This window comes from Phoenix dactylifera, chromosome 12 (assembly GCF_009389715.1).
Source record: "Phoenix dactylifera cultivar Barhee BC4 chromosome 12, palm_55x_up_171113_PBpolish2nd_filt_p, whole genome shotgun sequence".
Classification (NCBI taxonomy): Eukaryota; Viridiplantae; Streptophyta; class Magnoliopsida; order Arecales; family Arecaceae; genus Phoenix; species Phoenix dactylifera.
Genome location: NC_052403.1, coordinates 1,233,947 through 1,246,498, shown reverse-complemented (window position 1 = coordinate 1,246,498; position 12,552 = coordinate 1,233,947).

Genomic DNA, 12,552 nt, shown 5'->3' with positions numbered 1-12,552 from the left:
GCCGGGGTGAAAACTCCGCATCAGATGGCGCTAGAGGAAGGGCCCCGCCCACGCACAGACCTTCCCACTGGGGGGGCTGTGTTGTGGGATGGGGTTCCCAGTTTAGTCCCACATCGGCTAATCAGCGGAAAGGTCTGTGCCTTATAATGAGGAGGCCTAAAACCTTTCCTCACGAGGCGCCTTTTATAGGACAAAACCGTGAGGGTCGCCCAAGCCCCCTGTACGAGCTCCGCGCCTGCAGGTGGGTGCGCACCCCGTGCGAGCTCCGCGCCCACGGGGCCTGCCCAGAGCGGACAATACCTCGGGAGGGACGCAGTCGCTTTCCCTGCTGCCGACAAAGGAGCCGATCTCTCCGTCGAGAGAAGAATCTCCCCCGGCTGAGGAGCCCGCCCCGGCAGCAGGGACGACCTCAGCAGAGGACCCCTCCTCGACCGAGGTCTCCACCACGGCCTCGGATGTACCCAGGGAGGTACGAGAACTACACACCTGTCAACGCTCCCCAGGCTGAGATCCTGATGGAAATCGAGGGTCGGGACTTTTTCCGACCCCCGCCTCCTATGCGAGACACGGGAGTTCCCCGTAACCCCAGGAAGTACTGTCGCTTCCATCGAGACCGTGGGCACGACACGGAGGATTGCTTCCAGCTCCGGGACGAGATAGAAGCGCTCATCCGTCGGGGAGTACTCAACCGGTTCGTGAGGAACCAACGTGAGGAAAGGAGGCCGGCGGAGAATGTCGTACCGACCGAAAATCCGGACGACAATAGGCCTATCGCCGGCACCATCAACATGATTGGGAGGGCCTCGGCAGGAGCAGCCGCCCAGGGAGCACCCCCGAAGCGCCCACGTACTGATGAAGTCATCTCGTTCTCGGATGAGGACTTAGAAGGGGTCAAGACCCCTCACGATGACGCTGTGGTCATCTCTATGATTGTAAATAGGTTTGATGTAAAGCGTGTCCTAGTTGACAATGGAAGTTCAGCCAACATTTTGTACTATCACGCCTACCAAAGAATGGGGTTGCCAGAAGGACATCTCCGGAGAATCAATGCCCCACTGGTTGGGTTCACCGGAGATTCGGTCCCAGTTGAAGGAGAGGCTAGCTTCCTCGTCACAGTTGGCCTCGCTCCCCGGGAGAGCACTGTGAGGACAGACTTCCTTGTGGTTCGTCTGCCCTCGGTCTACAACGCCATCCTTGGGCGGCCAGGGCTAAACGCCCTTCGAGCCGTAGTTTCAACCCACCACTTGCTCATGCGGTTCCCCACCGGCCAAGGAGTAGGCGAGGTCCGCGGAGACCAGTGGGTTGCCAAGCAATGCTACATGGCGGCCCACAAAGTAAGGCAACCAACCGAGGCGCCGATCCAGCCAACGGGCCCCTCACTACCCATAGAAACCCTCGATGCGAGGGACACCCTCTGGAAGAAGCAAGTAGAGCCCGGTGAGCTTCTTGTTCAAGTTCCACTACAAGAAAATTTTCCCGAGCTAACTGTGCAAGTCGGCTCCGGCCTTGGCGCCCGCGAGAGGGATCGCCTCGTCAACTTCCTGCGGGACAATGCTGACGTTTTCGCCTGGTCGCCCGCGGACGTGCCGGGAATTGACCCTGAGGTCATGGTCCATCGACTCCAGGTGAAGCCAACCAGCAGACCGGTGAAGCAGAAGAAAAGGGGCTCCGCCCCGGAACGACAACGAGCTGCGGCCGAGGAGGTGGATAAACTCCTCGGAGCCGGCTTCATCCGGGAGGTCTTTTACCCGGACTGGCTCGCCAACGTAGTCCTCATAAAGAAAGCCAACAGAAAATGGCGCATGTGCGTGGACTACACCGACCTGAACAAGGCTTGCCCAAAGGACAGCTTCCCCCTCCCAAGCATCGATCAGCTCGTCGACTCCACCTCAGGATACCAACTGCTAACTTTTATGGACGCCTTTTCAGGGTATAATCAAATCCGAATGGCGCCAGAAGACGAGGAGAAGACGGCCTTCATCACCGACAAGGGCACCTACTGCTACAAGGTGATGCCCTTCGGCCTGAAAAACGCTGGGGCCACCTATCAGAGACTGGTCAGCCAAATTTTCAAAGATCAGATCGGCCGAAATATGGAAGTTTACGTGGACGACATGCTGGTGAAGAGCCGAGCGGCCGAACACCACGTAGCTGACCTCAACGAGACATTCTCCAAGCTCAGGAGATACCGAATGAAGCTCAACCCAGCGAAGTGCGCGTTCGGAGTCACCTCGGGCAAATTCCTGGGTTTCATAGTCACCCAGCGCGGAATTGAAGCCAACCCTGAGAAAATTCGAGCACTGCAAGAAATGGCGCCACCGAAGACAGTCAAGGAGGTGCAGCGGCTCACAGGGCGGGTTGCCGCCTTGGGGAGGTTCGTCTCCCGATCGGCTGAACGCTGCCTCCCATTCTTCAAGAGCCTCAAACGGCCGAAGGATTTCCGGTGGACAGAAGAATGCCAGCAGGCCTTTGAAGAGCTCCGGAGCCTTCTGGCCTCTCCCCCGCTACTCACCAAGCCACAAAGGGGCGAAATCCTTTACTTATACCTGGCCGTCTCCCCAGTCGCAGTGAGCTCAGTTCTCGTCCGGGAAGAGGACAAGCTCCAAAAGCCGGTCTACTACATTAGTCGGGTCCTCAGGGATGCTGAGACCCGATACTCCAAGCTCGAGAAGACCATCTTCGCTCTCATCATCTCGGCTCGGAGACTCAGGCCTTACTTCCAAGCCCACACAATAGCTATACTGACCGACCAGCCCATGAAGCAAGTATTGCAAAGGTCGGATCGTGCGGGGAGGATCGCCAAATGGGCGGTCGAGCTCGGGGAATTCGACCTCGAATATCGACCCAGGCCGGCTATCAAAGCTCAAATACTCGCCGACTTCATTGTAGAGTGTACTCTGCCGGACGACCTCGAGCTGCCATCCATATCCATGGAAGAAGCACCAAGGCCACCGTGGGTCCTACACTCGAACGGGTCTTCAACTACGGGGGGTAGCGGGGCCGAACTCATTCTCACCAGCCCAGACGGAGTGGTGGCTGAGCAAGCCCTGCGCCTCGAGTTCCCGGCCTCGAACAACGAGGCTGAGTATGAGGCCCTCATCGCCGGGCTTAAGTTGGCGAAGGAACTCAAAGTGGAGGACCTGACGGCCTTCAGCGACTCCCAGCTGGTAGTGAACCAGATCCAAGGAGACTTTGAAGCTAAAGAGCCATCCATGCAAAAATATCTCCGAAAGGTGCGGGAACTCACGTCTGCCCTGAACTCTTTCAGTATTCAGCACATTCCCAGAGCGGAAAATCTCAGAGCAGACCAATTGTCCAAATTGGCGACCTCCCGCATGAGCGAGCTTCCCAAGGGAACAACGCTCGAGTATCTTCGGACCCCCAGCACGGAGGAGCCAGAACCTACCATGTGCGTCAACTTTGAACCAAGCTGGATCGACGGGTTCGTCTGCTACCTCAAAGACGGGACCCTGCCTCATGACGAGACGGAGGCTCGTCGAATCAAGCGCCAAGCCCCCCGGTATGTCTTATACGAGAATAGACTCTATCGTCGATCATTTACTTCTCCCCTCCTCAGATGCCTCCGCCCCTCCGAGGCGGACCATGCCCTCCGAGAGGTCCATGAAGGAATCTGCGGAAATCACCTGGGGGGTCGGGCATTGGCCCATAAGATCCTACGGCAAGGATATTACTGGCCCACGCTCCAGAAGGATGTGACAGATTTCATCCGCAAGTGCGACCGATGTCAACGGAACGCCAGTATCCAGCGCCGACCCTCGGCCCTGCTGACTTCCATTATCGCCCCCTGGCCGTTTGCCCAATGGGGAATCGACATTCTGGGGCCTTTTTTCCTGGCCACCGGACAAAGAAAGTTCCTGGTCGTCTCCATCGACTACTTCACCAAATGGGTCGAAGCCGAGCCTGTAGCCCGGATCACCGAGCAAAAGATGCGGGACTTCGTGTGGAAGTCCATAATTTGCAAATTCGGGCTGCCCCGTATCCTTATATCCGACAATGGTCGGCAGTTCGACAATGTCCACTTCAGGAAATTTTGCTCTGAGCTCGGCATTAGCCACCGCTTCACCTCGGTTGCCCATCCCCAGACAAACGGGGAAACTGAGGTCACTAACCGTACTATTTTGCAGGGGCTCAAGGCTAGGCTTGATCGGTCCAAAGGACAGTGGGTCGAGGACTTGTACAACGTCCTTTGGGCGTACCGGACTACGTTCCGACTGCCCACGGGAGAGACCCCCTTCAACCTAGCATACGGCACTGAGGCCGTCATCCCGCTAGAGATCGGCCTTCCTTCTCCAAGGGTGGAGCATTACGACCCCGACACCAATTCCTCCCAGCTCAGGAGCAACTTGGACCTCGTTGAAGAGACACGAGAAGTCGCCCGGGTCCGTATGGCAAGATACCAACAGAGAACGGCCCAATACTACAACTCTAGAGTCAAGCCCAAGCTCTTCAAAGTGGGGGACCTCGTCCTCAGGAGAGCCGAGGCTTCCCAACCGACCGAGCAAGGAAAGCTCGCCCCAAATTGGAAAGGGCCGTATCAAATCGCCCGAGTACAGCGACCCGGAGCATACAAATTGAAGTCCCTAGAGGAGACTCTGATTCCGCGAAGCTGGAACTCCGAGAATCTACGAATGTACTACCAGTGAAACCCCTAGGGGTTCAAGACAGTCAGGACAATGGACTCAGCCTCTTTTCTGCAAATAATTCTCCCATCTTGATGATTATAATTCTCTTCTAATGTTGGGTCGTCTGTGATCCTCAGATTCTCCGACCTAAATCGGGATGCCTCGAGGCTCGACCGTAGAGTCCCAAACTCCCTCGACCTCGGGAAGTATCGCAGGACGATGAAACCTCGACTTGGCGCAAGATTCCCTCGACTAAGGTCGGGATGCCCCGAGGGTCGACCGTAGAGTCCCAAACTCCCTCGACCTCGGAAAGCGTCGCAGGTCGATAGAGCGTGCCCAGACCCATCGACCTGACGAACGATTCCTCGACTAAGGTCGGGATGCCCCGAGGGTCGACCGTAGAGTCCCAAACTCCCTCGACCTCGGGAAGCGTCGCAGGTCGATAGAGCGTGCCCAGACCCATCGACCTGACGAACGATCCCTCGACTAAGGTCGGGATGCCCCGAGGGTCGACCGTAGAGTCCCAAACTCCCTCGACCTCGGGAAGCGTCGCAGGTCGATAGAGCGTGCCCAGACCCATCGGCCCGGCGAACGATCCCTCGACTGAGGTCGGGATGCCCCGAGGGTCGACCGTAGAGTCCCAAACTCCCTCGACCTCGGGATGCACCGCAGGTCAGCAAAGCGTCCTCAGACCCGCCGACCTGACGCAAGACCCCTCGACCAAGGTTGGGGCGCCCCGAGGTCCGACTGTAGGATCTCAAACTCCCTTGACCTCGGAAAGAGCTACTGATCAATGAAGCCTTCCCAGATCCTCTCGACTTTGGCAGGCGTCATCGGGTCCGTGAGAAGCCCGAGTCCCCTAACAAGTCAAAAAACGACTCCGAAAGCTGGCGAGGAAGGGAAACAACCCACTCCGCCATGTGGAGTATGATTCTGGGAATGCAAAAGGTACATCTAACTCGACGCCCTCCTTGTCAAATTTTATCTACGCACGGCTAGCGGAATCTCAGTCAAAATCGGGGCCTTATTTCGCCCAAAGTTGGGCTACTCCAATGAGTCGGCTTAAGACCGATCTCCTAACAACATTATACATGCTTCGCTTGTCAAATCTCCACAACTCGTACAAGTCTTCGTAAATTAGGGCCCAACTCGGCCCCCATACGTAGACTCCGATGTCTAACTGAGAAAATGATCCCGACCGCGGGCGTACCAGTCGAACACAAAGATGCCGAGGCAATCTTTGAAAGTTCCGGCCCTGCTCACCGAAATCTCGGCAGAGTCCGAGAACGATAACTATGAAAACCTTCGGCGATAATTCGACTATTAGCCCGCGCTCCTTACGAAGGATCCGGGAGTCGAGTTCGGAAACCCGACTAGACTCCCCGAATAGCAGCACGTACAGACCTAGCCCGGTCTTACTTGAAGGGCTAAGGCCCGACCCTGATGCCTTAGGAACCTAAAGGCCAGGCATGGCAACTTCTGCGATTCTAAGATCCGAGTTATAGGACTTAGAGAAATTTTCTAAAAACCTAAGCTCGGAGCTCCCTTTGGTCGGAATGACTGGAATCCGAGAAGGCCAAGATATAGCCCAGGAAAAAGGGCGACTTCGTTAAGCAGCTCGAAAACTAAGATACAAAGTTAGAAGTCGGAGGAACGATAGATTAAGGCCCCGGTCTCATTCACGACAAGAGAAAAGGGAGAAGAACGAAGTAATAAAAGGGACCTTTCATTGATAAAGGGCTGGAAGGCCAATTACAAAATTGGAGGTCAACCATTCAAAAGCCGACCTCGGATACAATAAAAAAGAAAAAATACGCCAAGTCTTAAGGGGCGGCAGCAACATCCGCGTCACCCTCAGGGTCGTCCACGGTGATGACCTGGGGGCCCTCAGCCGGCACGGGCTCGGGGTCGGTGGCGGGGGCCTCGGGTGTTGCCTCCGGGACGTCGTCCGTCTCGACCACCCCCGTCGCAGGCTCGGTGGGGGCACATTCATACAACCCCGCCTCGGACGTCAAGATGGCGGGGATGTCGTCCGTATCTGACCCGTAGCCCAGGTTCATCCTCGGACGAACTGTGGAAAGATCGAATTGGGGACAGATCCGAGCCATCTGCTTCCGGAAGTTGTCAAAACCCCGGAGAAACCCGTCCACCGTCTCCTCCTCTAACATGTCGCGGAACTCTTCCGACTCCTTGAAGAGTTCCACGGCATGCTCGGCTCGCTCGAGCGCCCTTTTTTTCCGGGTCTCGAGCTGCTCGATCTTGAGGCGGAGGACCCCGCCCTCGTACTTGAGGCCCGCGACCTCGGATTGGGCCTCCCCCAGGCGCGCCTCTGATGCGCGCAGAGCCGACTTGGTCAAGGCATGGGCGGCCTTTTCCTCCTCGAGCACCTCCGCCATAGCGAGGCGCCCGGCCTTGGTGGCCTCCCTCCGAGCCTCGGCCTCGGCCAATGCTGCCTCCAGCTCAGCGATTCTTTTCTTGGCCGGCTCCAACTGCCGGCCGAGCCGTCGGGCCTCCTCTTGACACCCTTGGGCGATAAACACCAAGGTGTCAAGTTCATGGATATGCTGCAAAGAAAGGAACAAAGATGGTCGTGAGTTGAAAAGCACGTAAGTTCACTAATAACTTTAAGGAAATTAAGAAGAGAACTTACCCGGGCGGTGTTGCGGTAAGTACCGTCAACAACTTCCTCCAATGGCAGGTTCCGGAACTCGGCCCGGTCTGCAGGAAGCATCGCACGCCGAAATACGGTGCGTGCGACCTCGGCGTCATGGATGGCCGAGCTCCCCTCGAGAATAGGGGAGTCCGGCTCGGCCGACTCCTCTCGGAAGGCCCAGGAAAAGCCCGGCACACCCGAGCCCGAGGTCCCGGAACCACTCGCTTCAGGGCCTCGGGTCGGCTCGGGCCCCGGGCGCCGTAGCTGGACCACGGACGGCCCCTCCCGCTGGGCGATGGGAGCAGGACAAAGGGGGGCCGCTGGGCCCGCGTCGCTGGCGGCCCGCGTCCGCCTCGGGTCGGCTGTGGAGGCTCCCGCCTCGGGGCCACTCGTCCCGGCCGATGTAGAAGCACCGGCCGACCTCGCCTTCTTCCGAGGCTGGGGGATAGCTCCCCCGGCCTCGGTCTCTCGCCTCTTCAGGCGGGAGAAGAGGGACACGTTGCTGGTCGGCATGTGAGGGATATCTGAAATCAAAAATTTTCCAAGTGTTAGACCAATGTAAGCGAAAAGAAAAGGCAGACAAGAAGGTAATGCAACTGCTCTTACCTCGGGGCGCGCCGAGCTCAGACCCACGCTCGCCAGGGCGTCCTCCCGTAGGAGCTCGGTCAGGTCGTACCCCTTTCCGAGAGCCCGCAGAGAGTCCAGGACCCTCAGCTCCCTCCCCGAGGGCTCGGATAGCTTGTTGAGGGTCTTCAACCGAGGGTGCCCCCACGGCGCCTCGGACGCGAGGAAGAAAAACTTCCTCTTCCACTCATGAATAGAGGAAGGGGCCCCATGAAAGAGTGACATACCGCCCCGAAAGGCGAAGTATAGCCACTCTGCGTCCGCCGGGTTCTTCTTTAATAAGAAACACCAACGGAAGACGCTCACGGTGATCGGGATCCCATGCCCGAGACACAGGGAGAGGAACCCGACGATAGTTCTCCACGAGTTCGGAGCAAGCTGTGCTGGGACGAGTTGGTACTCGGCCAGCAAGTTGTTCACGAACTCGTGAACAGGGAACCGAAGGCCAGCCCAGAGGGTCTCGCGGTGAACCGCGATCCGACCTGGGGGCGGCCGCGTCACCCTATCTTCCGGCCCCGCAGTTTCGAGGCGAAACCCGGGCTGGAAGAAAAATCGGGAGCGGATTAACTCCAACTCCTCCCCCGACAGACTTGATCCCACCTCCTCAGGACCGAGACCCATTTTACAGAAGAATGAAACTAGATTGAAAACTGAGGAGGGAAAAGGAAGAGGAACCCTAGCAGTTACAGGGTAGGAACCTACGGGACATCGCCGGAAATCGCTCCGGGCACCGACGGCAAGATTTGGTCAGGGGGTAGAGTAAGGTGGGAGACGGCGAAAATGGAAAATGCAAAGCAACCAAATGGAACTCTTAGGGCAGACTCGTGGGGTTTATATAGACCCCCCTGACGGCCCCGATCGATAGGGTCGGTTCCCATCCCCCGACTGGATTGCGCCACGTGTCGACCTCGGAGGCCGAGGCACCGCATTCACTCCGGATCAATAAATCGGGTACGAAATCGAAACGCTGTCCCATCGGATCTCGGGGCCTCATCATGGGTCCGCAGGATCAAATCGCCTTGGAGAACGAGCGGACATCACCTTCGCTCCCCTCATTTAATAAAGCTCTGGGACACGTGGAGCCCCGATATAGCCTCCACCTCACTAGATCTATGATCCACTAACACGAGATCGGAAGCGTCCGACCTTAGGTCATGCCGCGTGTCTGTTTTAAAGCACGAAACGGCATGCTCATTGATGAGCGGGGAACCCCGACCACAAGATCGAGGCGCCGCCTCGTCAAGCTCGAGGACCCTCATCATGGGTCCGCCGCACGAAGTGATCTCGGAGATCCAAGAGGCGCCACCCCCATTACAGCTGCTTCGGGAAACGTAAGGATACAAGCCCCATCATTAGTTCGCTGAACAAAGCAACCTCGAAGCGCCCAAGGGCGCGGGTCCCGTCATAAAGGCGCCGAGAAGTGCAAGGGTGCGGATGAGATTCCCCCCAACTTTAACGATAGTCTTTACTTCCCACGTCCGAGCCTACAAGCCGCTCGAACTCGAAAGTCGGGGGGGTAGTGTTGGGGGAATAAGATTCCCCCCCCCAGTGACACAAATGCCCCTAAGAAGTCGTACAATCGCCGACCCTGGACGGCCGAGGTCGGCGTCCGACCTCGGAGCGCCCGACCTCAAGACATCCGACCTCGGAACCTCCGACCTAGGAAAACCCTGATGCTCAAGGTCTACCCTTGTCAGCCACCTACTACGGCCATACCCCTCTGAGGTCCGGCCGAGGACCATACTCTGCCGCTCCCCCGGCATTTATTGCGCATGGCCACTGTAAACCTCCAGTTCACTCAACAATTAATGCGGATCTCCAGCTTACTCCACAATTAATGCGGATCTCCGGCTTACTCCACAATTAATGCGGATCTCCGGCTTACTCCACAATTAATGCGGATCTCCGGCTTACTCCACAATTAATGGAGATCTCCGGCTTACTCCACAATTAATGCGCATGGCTCCTGTCATCTACGGACTCTCAGCTCTCCACGGCAAGCTAGCCCAGTAAAGTCCAATCGACTATGATAATCGACTATGATAAGTCTCTGATCTCGGCCTTACCTCCGACACCAATGCAATAATTCGCCTGGCAGCGTGCTAGTTCGGGTCGTACGACGCCCTTATCGCCGACATCAGCGCAATGATTCGCCTACTCGTGCGCCGACCTGAACCACATGCCGAGCCGTACTATGGTCTCGCCCCGTTACATCACAGATAAACCGACCCCCGCTTATAAAAGGGAGCCTTGGCTTCTCAGGTGGAGGGTTGGAGGAAAAAATTACGCACTCCACAAAACACTGTTTCTCTTCTTCTGTCCACACTGTTTGCCCCCCTTTCTGACTTGAGCGTCGGAGGGCCGGCGCCGGAAAACCCGGCCACCGGTTTGTCTGCAGGCACCCAGACGGAGGACGCCACCCGCCAACGGATCACCGGCCCGCCGGGAGGACCTGCCGCTCCCTCTCTCCGACCGAAGATCGCCCCCGGGTCCAATTTCCAGCAACAATAACTAATTCCACTTATCGGATATCCTACAACATTTATCCTGCTACAAGCACCATAGGTTATTATTTTAGTTATGATGATCTCTGATCATCCATTTCATCTTATGCAGACCAAAGATATCATGATGTACTATTACTCTATATATAGTGCCTCCGCTTTTAGTATTTTTGAGAAAGCTGCACTAGGCTTTTAGCACAGCTCACCTCTTAGGTTTTTGCCCTTCTTTTTTTTTCTTTTTTAGTGACATAGTTCTTTTCTTACAACTAATGAGGCCAAAGAACCCAAAAAAAGCTTTTCTGCTAGCTTTTTGGGTGAGGCTTTGAGTTGCTACGTACACTTAATCAACTTTTCCGGACTTCAATAACTTTGGAATATAATTTGAAATTTGTCAAAGACAATTTGAACAGCTGCAAATCACTGCCTACTGTTACTGACTCATTACCAAAGCCTTGTACTTTTCTCTTCCTATATTTATCTTTTGGCTTAAATGCGCCTTCTGGTTGCATATTGTTTTCAGATTCCTGCCACTCGGCCAAGTTCTGGCTTTCTGGATTTCTTTGCTGTGTTCTTAGCACCTATTAGATAAATTAACTCACTCGAAACTGTAGTATAATATCCTCAGTATATCAAGACTTGGGACAAATCTTGCATCCACTTTCAAATCTTTAGCACCCAGTCTCAGATGTTAATTTCTGACCTCAATAAGCTTCAGACTTTGATATCCATGATAAAATTTCATGTACTTAGCTCAGAGATCTCATTCAGGCTTATGTTATTCTTAGAATGGCTGGCATCTTGCTTAATTCTTTGGTTCCAATCCACATCATTCTTTTGTTAAATGATATCTTGCAGAAAAGGACAGAATCCTATCTAGCTACCTTGCTTCCACAGAAAGATTATATGAAATAAGTTTAAGCAGTGCACATGCTTCAAGGAGGAACTATTGCCCATTAAAGTGTTCCCTCTTGTAGACTTCTAGAGAAAAAACAAACAACATAGTCAGCATCTGGTAAACTACTCTAACATGCAAAAGATGACCTAACAAGAAACACCTCATTCTCTGCATGTAATTGACTTGGGCCTCCTTCCTTGGAGCTTGGAGTATTTTTTTTTTTTTTTTTTGGCAACATTCTATGTTCCCTGGCATAAGGTCTAAAATGCTGTGCCAAACTTGAGCAACATGGGACCATTGCATTATGTTCCTCCACTCTCAAGCAAAGGCTGGAGTTGCTCAGCTTTAACATCCTTCCAAATGCTACAAATCTATACTACCTCTAAAGGGAATCTCTTTAGCTGGAGTTTGACTAACCTAGATTTTAGGAATAAATAACCTAACTGTCTCAGAAGGGCGAGATAGTTTATGATCGAAGACCACGGACTTGAGGAATGGGGTCGGTGCAAAGCCGAAGATGAATTCATGGATGGAATGTTAAGGTCAAATCGTGAAAGCAAAGTGGGTCTGAAGTCTATGCAACTTGTTGGCCAATGGTAGCTCCACCATTTTATGCACTTCTCTTCGGCTCATTAAAGCGGGATCCGAGGTAACAAAGGCTTCTTGAAGTACATCAATTAGCATGCTTGCATATTCCCACTAGCTTCTTAATGTTTGTACCACCATCCTTAGAAATTGTTTAGCAATACCCTAATATCTTTGGAGGTTGCATTTGGCACGACATCTTACGCTTGTGGAAATCAACTCAATTTGATTACAAGAAAGTAACATGGAGGGCTCCAAATCATATATAGATAGCCACGAACATGCAATGAATGTGCTAAAGATTTCAATGATCGTAACTGAGGTTACACTATTCATAGCATATCTATCTTTCTTCAATAGTAAACACTATTTCTATTAACAGTTCTAAGTTCGCAGGTCAGAACTAGGTCATGACTGTCGTAGGGCTGAACCGTAGATATTATGATGGACGTTTCCGATTTAATGTGCCCATGGTTGTCTTGTTTGAGATGGCATCTTGTGTAGCCCCACAAGAACTAGTACTCTGCCCTGGTATACCACTGTGGAATGACCTGGTGCAGCATCGCATTTAATCGTGCCTGCAGGCCAGATTCTTGCCAGATTGGATCCATAAATATGAACCCTTGAATGGACCCAAATGGAGTTATT